Raw genomic sequence first — 17,253 nt, forward strand, 5'->3', positions numbered from 1 at the left:
ACTGTAATATTCTTTTACCGTAGATATGGCATAGACTAGAAATATCTGTGAAGAATACATTAGCATATAAAAATACTTGGCCTAGTGTCATGGTTTAACCACGAGTATCCCTAGCCTATTATTACCATGATTCATGCTGTGCTTTGTGGGAGTTCTTACCCTGTGTTTCTGTCTAAAATACGATAGCCTCAGTCTGATGCTTAGTAAGTTTTAACATTTGTTTGTGAATGATGAATTATTGTCCCTCTTCAGGGATGCTAGGTGGAATCTTCTCAACTTTCTCCAGTTTATGTGGGTTTTCACTTCCTCATCTGATCTTTGCATTCAGTAGCAAGTGTGAATACTAGGGTGGTGGGAACTCCTCCTTGTCTTGGACCACTTCCTTAGAACTGACTCTACGCTGTGGACTTTAGGAAGAAAGACAGCCCTCCCATAAAAAAAACAAAAATGCTGTTGGTGAAACCAATGTAAAGTAAATGTTAACATTAGACCTGAACATTTTTTTTTTCAAAATGAGTTAAAAAATTGAACTTCAAATAAGACTGACAATTTCTACTTCATTTTAAATTAACACATATATCTTTAGTTTTGTTCTTAGGAAAATCAGGTTTGTGTGACTCCACTCTTTCTGTACACCGCTTTAATTTTTGTTGGTCAATTTGAACCAAATTTGACAAAGGAGGAGAAGTCACAAAGAGAATTCAGTGCCCACAGTTAAAAACTGAATGGGTGGTTTGGTGAAGGAAAGATGCCTTGTAACTGTTCTTATTGATGAAAAGGCTTCTGTCATGAAGCAAGGCTCAAACACATAAGGAAAGTTTCAGTTAACATTAATGCTTTCTTAAACACAAAGCTGACCAGAAAGATGAAAATCCATAGGAAAGTAAGCATCAGAACTGGGGGCTCACACACTTAGTTGGTTTCTGTCTATAAATTAATCTTTTTTTAATGGAAATGCCCTGTTTTACAGACAATTAAACCAGAAACTAAGTCAAGCCCAAGTCCATGTTTCTGGTTGATTATAAGTAATTTTCCTGCGAATTTTTGTTTCATTTATACTTAGCTACTGAACTAAAAGCACCATTATTTCACCTTTCCACCTCAAGTCAACTGGTTCATGATAAGTATAGAATCATCTGGTCTTGGTTGATACTGGACACTGAGGTAGCTGTTCATTTGTCTGTTATCCTCGACTGAAGTTGTGAAAACACTATGTAAGTATAAAGGATTGTCCTGGTTTCGGCAGGGATAGAGTTAAAACAAGCAAACAAACCTAAATGTCCACTCATTCACTATTATGAGTTTATTTCTTTTTTGAAATTGTTCTCATTTATCATATACTTGCCTTCATCAGTGGTGTTCCGACTTTGGTTAAGCTGCCAATAAAAATGACAAGGGATGGAGATAAGGAAAGAAATCAGTACTCCCCTAGATAAATTAACAAGTTGTTTTATCACTTTTTGTATTTTGAATTACTTTTTCATCATCTCTCCAAAGCTAGCGGAAAATACTTTATCAGCTCATTAGCTCCGTGTTCTATGGACTGAACTACTTCCCTTGCCCTAAAATTTGACAGTATCTTCTGTGACAGAAGACAGTAACAAAGAGACAATAAATATATTAGCATAAATGAAAGCTTAATCTGTATCTAAGAGGACCAGTTATGATCATTAGAGTTATGACCATCAGGAGAAATTCAGGAAATCCTAATCCCTTTGTCTGGTTCTATGCACTTCCATTTGTCTTTTGAATAACTTGGCTGATTTCCACATTTATTATTTGCACTTCATTACTGTGAACAGCACAACGTGTTTTCCAAGGAAAGGCAATGAATAACATAATGCATACCTCTCAAATAAATGTTGCTGTACGTAACATATTGTTTTAAGCTATTAGGAACCAAAACATAATTACTAAGTTTTTCATAACCTCTGAGAAGAGCCCCCTTGGTTGCTATTACACACAATTAGGTATTTATTAGTACTTAGGGATTTATGAGTTTTAGTGCATATAATCTGCACCCACCATATGCTTCTTTCATATCTCTAAACTACTGTAGGTTGCCATGGCATTTTTTTTCTTCATATCATCACATTTTCCAGAAAAAACAGATATGGCTAATGCCATCAAATTTCAGACTTCTCACAGGGAAGTAAGGCAGCTGGTTATCCCTCTCTTCAGTTTTGCTGGGCAAGGATTATGAATTTGCTTCACTTTGAGTTCTGCTCAGTAACAAAACACAATGGGCCACTGAAGAAGTAAATATTAAATATTACTTTTGAAGTAATGACTATGCTAGCTCCCTTTCTTTGGTGTTTATAATCATGCCAATTGCTGTAAATACTTTCCCTCTTCGTGGAGTAAATTAGGGAGCAGAAGTGATTTTGTAGAAGTGATGAGGTCGCCAAAAAGGTAAGTTGAAAAAAATGTAACACCCTACACTTGGGTGGAGTGAACTTTATGAGATTTTATTCACAGAATATATTTTTAATATATTTTTAAATACCCCCAAAACATGACAGATAAATGGGGTTTTGCTTTTCAAATTTTCATGCAAAAGGTTTCAAATGAATTTAATTTTCTAAAAAGAGGTGTCCAAAGAGTAAGATTGCAATTCAGTTGAAATATCTGTTACCAACTGGAATCCACCTGAATTTCCAGATACATGGAAATGCACGTTCTTATGACTTTACTAACTCTGACTTTTGAAGATAGAAAAACCTGGTTTGTCCTTAATAACTCTGTATCTGCACAGTTCCACTGGCTTTGACAGAGTCATTCCAGCTTTCCATCAGCACAAATGAGAGAACAAGGCAGCTCAGGGACTTTTGACATATCATTAAAGTCTGATACAGTCAATTGCATACTGGCTCCACCCACTAACCAGACAGTCAGTAGAGAAATGGGTCGTTTTAAATTCATTTAGACATGTAAGCACTTACAAAGCCCTGTTTCATGACACTATCCATGTCTGACTGCTCAGATATGCTCTTTCTCTTTGATGAGACAGATACAAAGAATAGTTATTTTATGCATGCCTTAAGGCAAGGCATATACTAAAATAAGACAGTGCTTTCCAGGAAATATATTTATTGATTCAATAAGTGAAATTTGTCTTCTCTTTAATCTGCATCCAAACCTAGAACTAATCACAAAATTCGACTTAACTTGTAATAAAGAGTAACACACATATCCAATTACAAAGAAAGAGAAGTTTCCTCATAGCTAGTCCTTGGAAATATCCCTCCTCTTTTTTTTTTTTTTTTAAACTGCTTTATACAAAAAAAATGGGAAATTAAGGCAGCATGATCTCTCAAGACTTCCGATTTCATATATTTGGATTCAACTTAATGAATCTTTTTCTTTTTCAAGCCTTTAGCATCTTTTTGTTTTGTTTATTTTTAGTCCCTTAGACACTGGAAAACTGAAACTTCAGAGTAAATTGTCTACTAATAGTCTTCTAAATACAACAGAGAAGTGAGATCTGAATTGCAAAAATAGTTCTGCATAACTTCTAAATAATGGTGGACTACAGAGTTCAGAGAATAATGTTAGTAAAAAAAATTACTTTTTTTGTTTTTATGGCAATCTAGAATTGTTGTCTTAGGCATTAGTTAAGGGTAAAACCAATTTGCATTAGAAATACCTATATGTAACTGAGTATTCTCCGTGTAGAAATTCTGAATTAAAACATAGAAAGTCCTGTTTTCATCTCTCTACATGCTTGGTGATCTTCACTGACATAGCGGCTGGGACTGAACGTGGAGAACAGTATCATAGCAGAAACTGAACACCTCTATCGAGGCAGTAATTCCATTTAAGTAAAATCATACTTCTCCCATTGGATTTCTATCTGAGGGGATCTGACAGACCAGAGAAGTCATGCGACACAAAATGAATTTTATAACTACTTGAAACCTGCGAACCTAGGTGAGTATCAGTGGGATATTAGGGGAAGGAAAACAGAGAAGCAAGCACACTGCCTCCCTCTATGTTACTGCTTGATGCACCAGGTATACCGGGAAAGCACTTACTGGATCAAAGTCCTGGCAGCCAAAGAGGGGTATACATTGGGTCAGAAATCCTATGCAATATGTCCCACCTGAGGCAGCATTAGAAATCCGTAAAAGCAGACTTGCCTGTGCCCAATTAACTCTACCATCAAAAAGAGACACTGAACATGTAAGTGCCTCTTTAAGGCTGGGTATCAGCTGACTAGCAAGTCAAAGAGTCTATATTTTTAAGTCATGTATTTCCTGCTAAAAGCCTTTCGTGGAAAATAAATCATTCACACCTCTTAGTGTCTCAGGTCAAGATCATACCTATGTACACACTGGGTTAGATAAGCAGATGCCTAGTGGGATTCTAAAATCCCATAGGCCCCCACCTCACCACAAGTTAAGTGCGGTATGTTGCTGAAAATATCTGCGGATGTCTTTCTACCTCTTTAAATGCCTGTGTGTCTCCAAGTCCAAGGTCACTTTTGCAAGTGGGAGTTAAACTCTGAATTGGTTAAATGCTTTAGAAGAGGATTACCCTGAAGTTCTAATCATTTGGCTGTCAATACATTTACGGCAGGGCTGTTGGAGATGCCTCCAGAAGAACCTGGAGGTCTTCAGCTGAGTAGTCCACCATAGTGAAGCTTCCCTGAGCATTGCACAGTGGCCATCCAGCTCTAAGACAGTTATTTGTCCTGGGCCACATCCCAAAATCCTTACAGGCGCTAAACCTTCCATCAAAGGACCAGGCTTCACAACACCCGCCTGCACGAAGCTCGTTTCCTGTAACTAATCTGACTGGGTGCGTGCAAAAGGCCATTAGCTGGGAATTCGTGCCTCCCATCTGTAGTAGCATTTGACACCCACTCTGTACAGCTGCTAGCAAGTGTGGGATAAATATAGACTTGGGGAGGGGGTAAAAATAAAAATTAAAAAAAAAATAATAATCAAGGACCAGTGGCAATGCAAGTTACTGCGATATATAAAGGCCTGATCCCTTTCAGTCCTAATTCTATACTCCACTGAACTCAACAGCAGTAAGTTCATATACACTTATATGCCCCTGCTCAGTTCGGCTTGGATGTGCTGCACCAAAAAACCCCACCTTTTTGTGTGAAGTTTAGATCTCAGGGCTCACATTAGCCAACAGAATCCATGCTTCCTGAAGTGCCGAAGAATTTTAAATAATGCAAATACCCTAAGCAGTTGGGTATAGTAGTGAAAGTTCAGCTTGGCTTGGGTTTGCAAGCTACTGGATATAATAAAAAAAGCTTGAATAGTCCCACTTGGTAAGCCCTGCACAAAATGCTCCTTTTTGTAGTTATGCATAATTAGGAACTTTGAATTGTAAATAGGAATGTGTTAATACCTGAAACACAGCATAATAACAAAAAAGTAAGGGCAAATAATGCAATGCTGTTTTCTTGAAAGAACATCCCTTTTCCATGTTAACATTAATGTAATATGCTAAGTATTTTAATACTTTCCTTTTTTTTTTTTTTCCCCTCCCAACACTACCAATCAAAACACTGGCTATTACAGCAGTCAGGGAGAAACAAGGCACAGAGGGATGGGGAGAAGGAAGCTAGTAAGTCCAGGATGCCCCTTCCCTATGAAATTTATCCATTTCACCTTCACAGTAATAGGAAAAAAATGTGATCTCTAAATGCATCAATAACCTAAGTCCCATTTTTCAGTCCTTCGTTGCCCCTGAATCCCTTATCTTTATGGCAGGCTGTGACATTATCTGTCTCACTGCAAGACAGAAAATAAGAGGGCTGTCGGGTTGACATGCATCTAAAAGCACTAGCTTACTATTAAATGAAAGACCCTCCTACAACAACTGAAAATATTTTCTTTTTTTGTTGTGCTGTTTCATATTGTTTTACTTGCTGATACGTACCGATGGAGGGTGAAAAGGGGAAAAAACATTTCTGTGTATTGAATCCAAGCAGTTGCATTGTTTGTGCTCACGTTGCATAGCTGAGCGATATGAAGAAGCGGTGAATCTCTCACACAGTGATTCTGCCCCCAGTACAGAAACAGCATCAGTGACTCCACCTAGACAGACTGTCAAATGAAGTAGGCTTACATTACCTGCTTTCTGAAATGCAGAAATTTTACAAGAACAGCAGTAAGTCCATTGGTTAAAAACCTCTTGCCTCATTAGAAGAATTAAGGCAAGTAGCTCACTGGTGCCTTTTCTGGTCCTTAATATTAGTATATATTGAGTATATTGGTAGGTAAGATATGATACTCCTCAGCATTGTTACACCGAAGCTTCATTGCTCCTCATGCTCTGTGTTGATCAGCTTACCACATGGCAGACCAAATGTATGAGAGGCATCTCTGCAGAAAAGATAGGGAGAGAGCACATGGGGTTCTCACCAGCCAAACTGAGCAAGACAGAATGAGAGTGATGAATTCTCCAGGAAAAGGCAGGAAAAGTAGGGAATACTGCAGTGGTTTGGGAGAAGCAGAACTTACCATGTGGGACTATTCAAAGTTTTTTTCATCATCTTCAGTATTTCATAAAGAAAAAATGACATTGCTCCTAAGGAGATCTTTAGTAATATCCTTTGAATGAAGGGGAACCCATCTCACAACCCACTGTATAACAGCACCAGTTTCTCTTCAGAACCAGAAGCAACTGAGCCATTACAGAAGACTCACTGAACAGATCTGAAAATTATGCCACAATTCCTACATTTGGGTTTGGAAAGTTATGTACCAAGAAGCTGCAATACTGTATTCAGAGCCCCCCCCTAAAATGTTTGTAGCTGCTACTATCGGTTCAGTCCCCTTTTCTGTTTTTTCCAGGTCACTGATGATACAGCAGCCATATCTATTTCTGCTGTCATACATGCAGATGGCAAAACTAAAGATGCATTCCTTTAGTAACTCAAAACTCAGGTATATACACTGTAATGTTTTCTTCCATGGCATACCACCTCTGAAACATTGAAACCTAGGGAAGTAATTATTAGAGCGATCAAATAAGGCTTGTGAAAACAATTAAGTTAAATCTTTTACTTGTTCTTCAAGATTTCTAAATATTAAAAAAAAAAAAAATCCCTAGCAACCCAGTCATCTGGTTAGCTACGGGGAGCAAGGGAGGAAAAATATATTTAACAAATGTTTAAAGAAAGCCTAAAAAAAAAAAAGACTTTAAAAAAAAATCATAACAGTTTTAAATTGTAAAAATACAATTAGAGGTTTTAAGATTATCAGGCTGACTCTTTCATCATTCAGTCGTACTTCTAACAATTCAATCTCTTTACTGCCCCTGAAGTACAGTTTAAAGGAATTAAATCTTCCTCCTCTATTTGCAAACAAAGAAACCACATTATAATATTTTCAGTTTGTTGACTGACCTGGCAGTCAACAGAAACTCAACTCAGAAACCTGAGTTTCTACCTGGCAGTTTTTATTCTTAGCTTGAATTTGCTAGACTTTCAAAAGATGAATAGTCATCTGCCTTGTAAAGGGTTTTGCAGAGATAAATTGGGATGAGGTTATCTCTAGACAGCTTCTTCTCTGATTAGGACACCCACTTTCTTCTGTCTCAAAAGACTTCTTCAATCTTACTAGAGTTGGAAAAAAATCTTTTTTTGTGATAAGTATTTATGGCATTCAGGTGCTATAGAAATTAAACATTAGGCTTCCATGAAGCACAGGAGTTCATGGATCAAAACTATTTCCTTTAAGAAAATGCTTGTGACAGTGAAATTAATTCAACAAATCTTGCAGAAGACAGGACTGGCTAAGAGTCTCTACTTTCAGGTAATAGCAATAACGATGATTTATTATTACTAGCCTATCACTTTTTATATGCTCAGCATGCAAAAAGTATGACTGGGCAGTTTCTGCAGACATGTTTGGCCAGCTTGTGGTAATTTTGATGGTGAAATCCTTTTGGAAGTGCAGGGAGATAACACTGCTCCTGTGGTCTAGAAAAAAATCTTCATGTGACCTTGTCTAATTACTAACAATCGCAATGCCATGTTCTTGTTCTGTTCTTAATTATGCTTCTTGGACAATATTGAATTAAAAAGTGATTCCAATAGAATGGGTTTCATGCAGGATCTCAAAACTGAATAATGCATAGAAGAAGAAATGTATTTCCAATCAGTGAAGAAACAGGTAAAATTTTCTGTTCTGTCACAAATGGTCTCTTGTTCCCACTGAACTGAGCTGTAAAATTTCTCTTACGTGGAAAGGATGATCCTGCAATAGGTTACTGGCATAATAAAGAAAAGAGTATCTGAATAAAAATTTAGAATGCAAATTAGATACAGAAGAACATCCATGCTGCATTTAGCATTTGAATGTAATTTCGTCATTCTTCCAAGCAGATCTCTGAACAGGACAAACTCTGTGCTCCTGAAGTCTAGGGCCATGATCCTGCTTTTTGCCTTGCTCCGTCCTCTCAGTATCCCAAACTCCACAATCTCATGGTCACTGCAGCCAATGCTGTCCCAAACTTTCACGTCCCCAACCCATCCTTCCTTGCTTGCTGTTGTGGTTTAACCTCAGTCGGCAACTGAGCACCACGCAGCCGCTCGCTCACCCCCCCCCAGTGGGATGAGGGAGAGAATCAGAAGGGTAAATGTGAGAAAACTCATGGGTTGAGATAAAGACAGTTTAATAGGGAAAGCAAAAGCTGTGCACGCAAGCAAAGCAAACCAAGGAATTCATTCACTCCTTCCCATCGGCAGGCAGGTGTTCAGCCATCTCCAGGAAAGCAGGGCTCCATCATGCGTAATGGTGACTTGGGAAGACAAACACCATCACTCCAAACGTCCCCCCCTTCCTTCTTCTTCCCCCAGCTTTATATACTGAGCAAGACGCCACATGGTATGGAATATCCCTTTGGCCAGTTTGGGTCAGCTGTCCTGGCTGTGCCCCCTCGCAGCTCCTGCGCACCCCCAGCCTTCTCCGTCGGTAGAGCATGGGAAGCCGAAAAGTCCTTGGCTAGTGTAAGCACTGCTTAGCAACAACTAAAACATCGGTGTGTTATCAACATTGTTCTCACCCTAAATCCAAAACACAGCATTGTACCAGCTACTAGGAAGGAAATTAACTCTATCCCTGCCGAAACCAGGACACTTGCAAACACGAGGTCCAGCAGAGCATGTCCTTTCATTGGATCCTCAGTCACTCTTCATAGGAAGTTGTCATTGATGTACTCCAGAAACCTCCTGGATTGTTTGTGCTGTTCGTGTTGTGACTCCAGCAGATATTGGGGTGGTTAAAGTCCCCCATAAGGACCATAGCCTGTGAAAAGGAGGCTTCTTCCACTTGTCTGAGGAAGGCCTCATCTACTTCTTCCTGATCAGGCATCTATAGCAGATACCCATCACATCATCATCCTCATTGGTCTGTATGCTAATCCTCATCCATAACCTCTCAGCTGGCCCATCCCAAGGTAGAGCTCTGTATGTTCCCGCTGCTGTCTCATATACAGGGCCTGCTGCTCTCCCAGCCTGGCCTTCCTACTGAGCTTGTATCCAACCACTGCCACATTCCAGTTGTGTGAATTATCCCACCACATCTCGGTGACCCCAATGAGATTGCAGCCCTGCAGCTGCACACAGTCCTCTCTGTTCATCTTGTTTCCCATGCTGCATACAGGTAAGGCATGCAGTTGTGCCAGTTCCCTGGAAAAGGTATGGATGAGAGGTTTCCTCATAATGCTGTCCTGTAGACACCTTCTTATTCTGTGCATACTCTTGAAGTGGGTTAGCTAACACAATGGTGTGCAAAAAAGAAAAAAACCCACATCATTTCTTTCTAAAACAAAGATGGACTTTTCAACAAACGACCTTGGTAAGTGGATGCTGTCCTACTATTTTCTATGCAAAACTGTGATGAAAGTGAAGAGAGGAAAAAAAGACTATTTTATAAATAGCAAGAACCTAGCTTTGCAATTAAAGGCATATAATGAGTTGAGTGCGTGTAGATATATATCTGTATAACATACTTTGTTTGGACGACTGGACAACAAGTCATATCAGAATAGAATCTCAAAACATTTAAATCCCATGGAACTGGTAACAACATAGTAAACACTAATTAAAATCCACATATATTTTGCGTTATATGTAACTCAGCATAATAGAATCAAGCTGCACAATAAACACAAACTGTACTTCCATAGTACAAAATATTTACAGTAGTAAACTGAATACTGATACATCACTTAGTAATCCCTTAGGTTTCAGCACATGTTAAAGATTAAGTACCGAGCAACATATTTATCTGATTATTAAATATTTATCTTCTCCCGTCCTTTAAAGAAAAAATAATCTATTTTCCCTGAAATAAAAATATTTTGCTTTGAAAGTACTTGTTTTCATTAATGTGATTTTAATACTTAATTAAAAATGAGGGGTTTATTTGAATGAATCACATGTTGGAACTGTAGAAATAAAAATTAGTGTCACCAAACAAAAGAATTAATCCAATGGCAGAATTTTGCTGTAGAAGTCTACCATACAAAAGTAATTAGAGTTTGAGATTTCAAAAAACATAAGTCTTAATCCTCAAGAAGTCAATGATAAACTAGCCATAAACTTTAATGGAATCAGAATTAAGCTGCTGACTCACTTAGACCTACCATGTATAAAATACAATTACTTGTTATCCCTCCCTCCCTCCCCCCAAAATCTGTTATCATCAGAGACATACATTTTGGGAACTGTATTTGTAATAGTAGAACACTGAAATTCAGTTCCAGGTATATGTATCAATATGAATAGAAAGACAGGTCAAAGTGTTTAGGCCATGTTAATTTAGGCCCAGACTATTGGAAAAAAATAATACAGTACATGATGTATTTCACAAGAATTTGTCATAACGTAAACTGTGGAAAACTCACATGAAACTCTTTTCCAAAGACTATGAAAAAATTGGCCCTTTTCTTAAAATGTTTGACATACAATGAGTTTTCTTGGCACTATTTAATTTCTGCTGCACATACACTCCACTGATGTATATTTCAATGACGTAAGACAGGACACGTAAATTGCAGGTGGAATTTTGGTAACTATAGGAAAACATGATAGATAATTACAGGAAAACAAGAGGAGTTTATATAATGGAGACCACAGCAGAGTGAGCAGTAGGCATCATTCTATGGGGCTTTTTTTCTTTTACTTCAGGTTTTTGGTTTTGGTTCTTTTTTTCCAATTCCTCTGACAGCAGAGCAGTAATATTACATACCTGCAGTAACTAATTATATTATGTTTCCTGATATTGAGCAAATTACTTGCTCTTTGGGACACCTGTAACATACAGGTCTGGTTTTCTGATAGTAAGAATGGTCTACAACATTATGTTGTTAATCATCTCACTCATTTAAGTGACAACAATAGTGTTGTCAAACTTCTTTATCTCTGCAAAATGAACTTGGCAATCACCACAGTGTGTGCTAAACCTTTTCAGAGTGGTTTGACAGTAAATTATGGAGACATCTATATCTTTAGTTTTCATTAGAAAGTAAATTTACATTTGCTATAAATGTAATTTGTTCTCAGATTTGACTAGTTTTCCTCCAGTATGGCACAGAGTACTAATGCTCCAGTAAAGCCTTACTTGACTTTTGTCACTCAGAGGTGGTTGGCAGGCCATTACCTGGTGCAGTCATAACCATGTGAAAAAAAAAAAGAGGAAATAACAAAGGCTAGAACACCAAATACTTAGCACGCTATCCTTCACTGGGGAAGTTACCATTCAAATAGAGACATTCCCAAAAAACAGGATCCACATTTGTGTAATATCTGAATACACTGCTTGGATGTGGATGCAACCAATATGTATGGGCAAACTGGCAGTCTGCAAAATATGTACTGTGCAATCTGGTCTTGCAGATGTGTAGGAGGTATGTGAACATTTTGGGGAATGTAAATCTCAGCCAAGCGATGTTCAGTATTGAAAACCTGTTAGGTATTACAAAACTAGACTATGAAAGTCCCTGTTGACATAATATAGCACAGGAAGATGAACAGAGCAGTGGAATGTAGGGAATGGCCCAGGACTGGAGACTGGGAACTCACCAGTGCTTGATCAGCTCACCTGGGAATATCTTGCCTTGAGAGATCCAATATCGCATATAGGTGATATAGTGTCTGCATAGTATTGCAAGGTGCTGCAAGCACAGCAGTATCAGTAAGACAGGAAAGACACCATTTTTACCTCCCTTCATGCCAGCTGGTGGAGAATTCAACAATCTAAAGTTTGTTTGGAGTATCTTTTTTAATTTACCAGTATTTTCATCTCAAAGACCACAAGTCTTGATATCCCAGAGATATGCGATACTGCTTGGTGTAATTCATTCTAGACGTTTACTCAGATGAAGAAACGCTATGTGGGTTAAAGTTATTAACTCAGTTTATGGCTTCCAGAAGGCTGCTGTTTTATTGTCTGTTTATGTCTTCTGTGAAAACACATAACTAGTACAGTTAGAAAAGTTAATCTCAACACAGTCTTCTCAAAATACATTCCTTTGGTGCTTGCGATTTACTCTGTAATCTGCTTTTCCTTAAGGGCCCTGTTATTTCTTTTATTTAGTTTTGTTGTGTACTATGCCATTACTTTACAGAACATAAAAATATCACCAAAAAAAATTAGGCCAGTGTAAATAATAATCTTAGAAATGTGTCTTGTGACACCTTGTGAATTTTCACCTGGGCTACGTATCTATCTCACTTCAGCAGATGTTGCTGATCCTCCTAGGGGTATTCTAACATTCATTGCTTTATTTTCTCACTGAGTAACCAGATGCCAAACCACAGAAATACCAAGTTCTGGTGAAATGTAAGTCTACTTCAGTCATCAGAATACAAATTAGATAACTAATCTACACCAGCAGGGCGTAATTAAAGATTGAAGACTACAGGCAAAACCCTAACTGATGCTTACTTTGCAGTTCTTCCAAACCTCTAATCCATTTAGAAAGAATGGCTTCTACACTCTGCTTGGCTCTGTCACTGAATTGCTTACTGACTTTCCCTTTATTTTCATTAGCTGTTAAATGGGTTTAATAGAGAGCTAGAATAAGTATGGACAAATGCAACTAGTATGATCAGAAGCATGGAAGAGGTTCAATATGAGGGGAAATTAAATAGGCTACGAAACCTCCCCTTCATAAAGAAAAGACTGGGAAGGGAATATGATGGAGATCTGAAAGTTGCTAGGGATGCAAATAGCAAACGGATGTGTATTCTTTCTCAAAACACGGGAACCTGGGTTCATTCAGTGAAACCATCAGACAGCAGGTTTAAACCGAAGAGTACCCTCTCATGCAACCAATGCATTTGCCACAAAAAGGTATGAAGATAAAAGGTTATATGGGTTCAAAGAGGGATTAGAAAAATTCAAGGAACATAGGTTTAGTATTGGCTATCAAACACAAATATCTGTGTGCAAGTTCTTTTTCAAGATACCCACATTTTCATACCTAGGGTCATGTTTTCCCTAGGTATGATCTATTCTCTCTAAAATGATCTATTCCTAAAAATCCAGCAGTCCCTTCTGTTGGAATGAGATGCCAAAATAAGCTAACCTTGGATCCAGTCTTGTGTGGCAGTTATGTATTCAGCAAAACGCTTATCACATCATCTTGTAAAATTTTACATTTTCATAAAAGAGGGGAACTTCTGGTGGTAGTTTAAAAAACACTACAGAAATGTAAGGGGAAGTAATGATTGGGATATCCAATCTTTTTTAGTTTCTGGACTGTTTTAATTCTTTTTGTTTGTGTGAAATTAGCAAGTATATTGCTTGATCAAATTCACTTTTTGATCTGGATAAGCACTGTTGATCATAATTTGTTTTAGGAAAAGGTCTTTAAATTTTTTTTGGAGTATATACACGTAACCTGGATAGTAGGAGCATGCGGGATCTAATTAGCACACTGTACTTTGTGCCTAGGTATGTCAACAGAAGGCAGAATATATGCTTAAATAATGCAGATATTTTGCCACGAAGACTGCAGCTGCAGATTTCCACTCCGGGAATGACTGAACGCTGTGTGAAATACCTACATGACAAACAATTTCATCAATCAAGAGAGGAAAAACATGCTCGACTTAAGTTTGAAATTTAAGTCATACACAATCAGAAATGAAAAAAGAAAATTACATAAAACAGAGCAATTACTCATTTGTGTCAACACACTTGACCAAAATAGGGCAAGGATAAAATCTTACAAAATATCAATTAACTTTAATTTTACAAAATATCAATGAACTTTAATTTTTTCATTTAATTTTTTTTCCAGTTGTTTTAACATTTGCTAATTTTTTTGAGATTTTACAGGTGTGTTTAAAAGGAAAACAGTGACTGGAAGAATTTAGTCCATTATGAGTAACTGCAAATATAAACTCTCGGCAGACTTTCTAACAACTAAGGTTTGCATCTTTTTTGTAATCTGATTTTTAAAATACGCCTCATTCATTTTTAATTAAATGAACTGCTCAAACGTCTGTATTACAGTTTTGTTGTTAGAGTTATTTCAGCTACTTCTGAAAAGCTTAAGGTTTATAATACTTTGCAATCAGTTTAGGGAAAGAAAGCTACCTTTTAGCTCCTGGTGATGCCGATATCCACGAAGTCCAGACAGATACAAAGGGAAGTTTTACTTGAACTTGCTCACATTGGCACTCACACATGTGAAGATATTCAGCACTGACAGAGCTTCTAAATGTTCCATTCTTCCACTGGCGGCATTTTTTAGCTCCTGGTACCTTGTGTTACTCAGTAATCACTCAGGGTCTGCTTGCCGAACAGAATTCTGAATCACTTGGTAAAAAATCCACCTCCTCAGCAATTAGAGCTTCTGCTACAGCAACTCCTGAGGATAAGGTGCTACAGAAAGTAATTATGGTCACCTTTAGCACTGAATGCCCCAAGCAGCATGTTGCTAGCCCCTATTACTGACCAAGGAAATAAATGGGTTTTTTATTCAAAAGAACTTAGGAACAGCAATTTCTAAGGCATCACTGAAAACGTATGTTAATAAGGAACTCATCTCAGCATCGAGAAATCTAAAAGAGGGGCCAGAGATATTTTATACCATCTCCAAAGTCATACCAGAAAAGTATGTACACGTACTCCTTGTGAGCATACAAATAAAAGTAGAGGCCAAGAAACTTGATTCAGTCCATACACACAAAAACCGCAGAGCATATATTTACACAATATCAACACATAGCATAAAGAACAAAACCCCCTTATGTACTTAGTCCTAGATTATTATTTTCACTTCCCACAGATGATCTAGTTAGAAAGCATTGTATTAGAAATAACAAGTTATTGTGAGCATAACACATTTTTCTTAAAAAGAAATTGGATCTGATAGCTGACACAGTGAAATTTGAATATTGAGCAATATTTTGGCAGGCTAGAATTTAAGCATTTTGTTTTGATGTAGAATTATACAATCTAAATGAAAATATAAAAGATAGATAATGTTTTCCATCAAATTGTGTGTTATGGAATAAGAGTTACAAAAACAAAATACCAGCAAAGATAAAGACCATACAGAGCCTCTGATCTATATTTAGCACTCTTAAATTGTAAAATACTACAAATGGGTTACCCTGGCTAATACTTCATTAAATAGAAACAACAATTCCCATGTTATTAGCAACTTCAAAGCAGAACTGCAGGGAATAATGGGACACACAAGGGGATAGGAAAAGCCAACCAAACCCCAAATCCTTGACAACTTGTCCAGAAAGTTAGTACAATTTGAATGATAGTATTCTTAGGTATATGCTGAATATATTTGTATCTTTAGTAAGACACAATGGTCACAAACAGTAATATTACAGTACCTAGTCTGGCAGTTAAAGGAGATTATAACAGGTATTACGGAGAAAATTGTAGAATGGAAAAGAGATTATCAGTTAAACTTCAGCCAACAAATTAAGCAGATCTCTGTGAGACCCTTTGCCCTTGGACAAAACAATATTCCATTCATTTAGTGAAGATAAAGGCAATAAAACATGTCTTCAAACCCACTGAAATATGTTCATTAGCAAGATACTACTAAGGTTTATACTATCACTAGGAAGCCTGTGTTGCCTCTAATATGCCATACATTTAAAATAATTTGATTTTTAAATCCAGTAGACCTCTAGAAAAATTTGAACTGAAATGTCTTTCATGTGCAAATACTCAGCTCAGATTTTAGTAACTACATTTAACCTCAAAACCCTTGAAAAACTATTATGTGAATAACTTCTAGTGCTACACCCCAAAGCATGCAAATGTGCTCCTGTACACCCAATATAGTGGTGGGGGAAAGAACAACTCATCAGCTTAAAAGAAACATTTCAAGCATTCTCTTTAGTAGTCTGAAGGGAAAGCTGGAGCTTTCCACAGAAAGATTAAAGAGCAGAAAAGACACTGTAGGAAGATCTTTCCTCCACTTAGACATGACAGATGATATACCATGTGCCAGTATACTAAATAATTTCTAGTATGGGGAATACACTTAACAGCTGAGCAACAGAGATGTAACTTACACTGTCAGATCATGGAAGCAAGACAATGAATTAAAAGTACCTAAATAGTAACAGAGAATAGACAGAAGTAGTTAAGGATTCTATCACGTGACGCCAGTGCTAGACCTTTTGAAGCCAAATGTGGTATCTCAGATGAAAGTATTATTTTTATGAATTTAATTGCCTAATAAAGGCTACAGAGACGGCAATTTATAAATTATTTAGCTGTCTCGCATTTTTAACAGCTTCAGTTTTCTTATGATAGCTTCATCTTCTTAATCAATGATGAGGCCATGATATACAATATGTATTGCTCCCCAACAAAACCTAATAGCTTCTTTATAGGACAAGCTCTATTACACCAGTAAAGAGGCTGCAAGCTGTTTCATTGACTTCAGCAGGACAAATACCATGCCTCACATGATTTTAGACTTGCGTTTTAATTGGAACTCAGTATCTGACTGGCCTTAACAAGGTCAGACAGGTGCCTTAACAGACACCTTTTGATGCAGGCCTTTTGGTATTTTGTTGGTATAAATGAGCCTCTGACACTCACTCCAATGACCTTAGATGATTAGTATTAGTTTGGACGTGCTGCTCCTTAACAAATGAAAATTCTCACTATCAAATATTTCAGATGATACTGGTATTTTTAGGTATTCTAATTTTGTAATCAGAAAATATGCAGGGAAACTTTTATTAATTACAGAGCAAGTTGTCAGAATTTTTTTTTTTTTTTTACA

The sequence above is a fragment of the Aptenodytes forsteri genome, unplaced genomic scaffold (genome assembly GCF_000699145.1).
Source record: "Aptenodytes forsteri isolate BGI_AS27 unplaced genomic scaffold, ASM69914v1 Scaffold70, whole genome shotgun sequence".
NCBI classification, from domain to species: domain Eukaryota; kingdom Metazoa; phylum Chordata; class Aves; order Sphenisciformes; family Spheniscidae; genus Aptenodytes; species Aptenodytes forsteri.